At 47.2% G+C, this 3,313-nt stretch overlaps 1 pseudogene; it reads left to right on the top strand.

Moving 5' to 3' along the window:
• Positions 1-1,519: 1,519 nt before the first annotated feature.
• Positions 1,520-3,101, top strand: LOC102736214 (RNA-binding motif, single-stranded-interacting protein 2 pseudogene; annotated as a pseudogene).
• Positions 3,102-3,313: the final 212 nt, after the last annotated feature.

Genomic DNA, 3,313 nt, shown 5'->3' with positions numbered 1-3,313 from the left:
GCTGCGGACCCCTTCCAGTGCTGCCTTCTGGGCCTTCAAAGCCTTTGCTTTGGCTTCGGCTTTGGGAGGAGCAGGGGCATTGCACGGCCAGCCTTCCGTGTTTGCTTTCAGCACCATCTCCATGGAAGGGCTGAGTGTTCATTTTTAGAGAGGGGAAAATGTGTTCTCATCTTTGAAAAATATTTTGAAATCTGCTGCCAGGCAGGTAAACCATTACACTGAAAATAACTGGTTACATTTTTTAAAACTGTTCACAAATTATCAAATACCTTTTGTAAGTGTATTGTGTCTCTCAAACATGAACTTGACTGCATGTGTTAGCAGAGGACTTTTACAACTAATTATAAATAAAGCTATTGTATTCATGTTCGCTAACATTTACTGCCTGCTTACAGTAAATGTTATGCACTTAGTAAAAGGCAGACACTGCTTTAGGCACTTCTGAATATATTAACTTATTTAATGCTCGTAACCATACAATTACATGCTTTACAAAGGAGAAAACTGCAAGAGAAAGGTTGGACATCTGCTGAATGACAAAGCTAAAATTCAGCAGTCTAGCTTCCAGGCCAGTATCTAGCCTCTACGGTATAGTGCCTGCCATATTATGTCACATCACAATTACATCAGACAAGCAGGGCTCCTGGGCGTAAGTTCCTGCTATCAGTAATATGCACCTCCAGTCCAGTGCATCAGCTGAAATTGAAACTTCATTAACCACGGTTTTCTTTTCCCTAAGCAGGCCTGATACAGGTTAGCAGCTTTTAGGGTGGTGGGGAAGAGAAGTCTAACCTTCTTCCCCCTTCCCAAACTTGCCCCTTATTCTGCCTCCCCTATCTTGCTAGCTAGCTGTGGTTTCTGACCCATGCCTTCCAAGGGCCAAAAGAGGGGAGAAGAGCTATAGTGGCAAGAAACGTCTTGCCTAACTAGCGACAGGGGTTAAAGACTGACCGTCTCTCAAAGGCACATTTGTGGTTTTGTGCAGCCCTCCCTCACTACCAGATTTCCCACTTGGAGTTCCCTGGAGTAATACCAGTCCAACTGGTCATTGAGCTCCTCCTTCCTCACTTTCTGGATATCTGACAGTTTACTCCTGTTGGGTTCTTTGACCCATCAAGGTAGTTCTCTTAAACAAATCTTGTGATGACCCTACACAAACGTGCTCTCCTGTTGAACTCTATCTGATCCATGAGAAATACCCCACCATCATTTGCCCTGACCAATTCCAATGGTCCAGGCTACCAGTACACCACCCCCTCCTTTGCTCAGCCCCCGCCCCTTACATTTCCCTCAGGAAGGCAGGAGCACCAGTCCCTTTAGAACTGTCAACTGGTGAGGACATATTTTATTAGGCTCCTTAATCCCTATGTCTAGATTTAAGATGTAGGAGAAAGTAGCTCCCACCCATACCATTATATTTGGGGGGAAGGAGTCACGGCACATTCCCAGTTGTCTCCTAGAAATCCTGTGATCTTCAACCCCAACTAGTTTATTTTTCAATGAGCATTAAGAGTTGAGAACCTAGCTCTCAGCTCCCTTACATTAAAGAGAAAATGCTGCTGTCAGGGACTTCCAGGCCTGGGATTTCGACTTTTGGCTATAACAACAAGCCCTATGTGTCATTGTCTCAGCAGATGGCACCACCTAGTCCAAGCAACAGTACCCTGAACAACAGCAGTGAGAGCAATGGAAATGACCAGTTGAGCAAAACCAACCTCTATATCCGGGGATTGCAACCAGGCATTACTGACCAGGATCTTGTCAAATTGTGCCAGTCATATGACAAGATTGTCTCCACTAAGGCCATCCTGGACAAGAGCACAAACAAATGCAAAGGCTATGGCTTTGTGGACTTTGACAGTCCTTCAGCCGCACAGAAAGCTGTCATGGCACTGAAAGCCAGTGGTGTGCAGGCTCAGGTGGCAAAGCAACAGGAACAGGACCCCACAAATTTATACATATCAAACCTTCCACTCTCCATGGATGAGCAAGAACTAGAGAGGATGCTGAAGCCTTTTGGCCAGGTTATCTCCACTCGAATCCTCCAAGACACCAGTGGGACCAGCAGAGGGGTTGGCTTTGCAAGGATGGAGTCCACAGAGAAGTGAGAAGCCATCATCACCCACTTTAATGGAAAATATATTAAGACACCTGCTGGAGTCCCAGCCCCATCTGATCCCTTGCTTTGCAGATTTGCTGATGGTGGTCCAAAGAAATGACAGAACCAAGGGAAATACATGCAAAATGGATGGGCCTGGCCAAGGAATGGAGATATGGGTGGTATGGCCTTGACCTATGACCCCACCACAGCTCTTCAGAATGGGTTTTACCCGGCTCCTTATAACATCACCCCCAACAGGATGCTCAGTCTGCACTCTCCCCGTACCTTCCATCTCCTGTGTCTTCCTATCAGAGAGTAACTCAGACATCTCCTCTACAAGCACCTAACCCGTCGTGGATGCACCACCAGTCATACCTCATGCAGCCTTCAGGTTCCATTCTGCCGCCAGGGATGGATCACCCCATTTCTCTGCAGCCTGCCTCCATGATGGGACCTCTTACCCAGCAACTGGGGCACCTCTCGCTCAGCAGCACGGGCAGGTATGTGCCGGCGGCCGCCCCGGCGCCAGGAGCTTACATCGCCCGGTACACCCCCGTGCCTTCCGCCGGTGTTGCAGCCGAGGAGAGCGGTGGCAGGTGCCGGTGGAGGCGCCCTCAGACCACGGGCTGTACTCCTTCCAGTTCAACAAGTAGCAGCATGGTCTGGAAACGAACCCGCATCGTGTCTGAGATGCGCCTGGACGCCTGAATCATCGGAGAGGCTGATGCTCCCGAACTCCAGAGGGCTGACGGGATACAGACCCGCCGAGGGCCCTGCTAAGGACTAACACTTGGGCAGTGCTTTTCACAGGCCTCGGCCTGGAGAAAAGAAATCTCTGCACTCCTGCCCTCTGCTTCTTCCTCCATTCCTGCGGGGGGCCTGGGGGAACCGTCACTTTTTGTGTGTGCTGCATTCAAGGAGATCAAAAGAACTTTTTTTTCTTTCTTTTGCAAAGAAAGTTTTATATTTTGTTTTTAACTGCAGTATACTCTTTCCATATCCCCCCCCCAAAAAAAGAGTTGAGAACCTAGATTTTCAATAAGAAAGTTCAGTAAGGTTCCTGGGTATAAGATTACTATACAAAACTCAATAGTGTTCCAACATAGTGTCAATAACCAAATAAAAGGTAAGAAAAACTCATTAATGAAAGCAATAAAACTTAAAAGATACTCATAAAAAGATCTAACTTAATCTATATAAGATAGTTATAGA

This window comes from Leptonychotes weddellii, chromosome 7 (assembly GCF_054177405.1).
Source record: "Leptonychotes weddellii isolate Sample4059 chromosome 7, ASM5417740v2, whole genome shotgun sequence".
NCBI classification, from domain to species: domain Eukaryota; kingdom Metazoa; phylum Chordata; class Mammalia; order Carnivora; family Phocidae; genus Leptonychotes; species Leptonychotes weddellii.
This window is presented reverse-complemented; position numbering and strand designations above follow the sequence as displayed.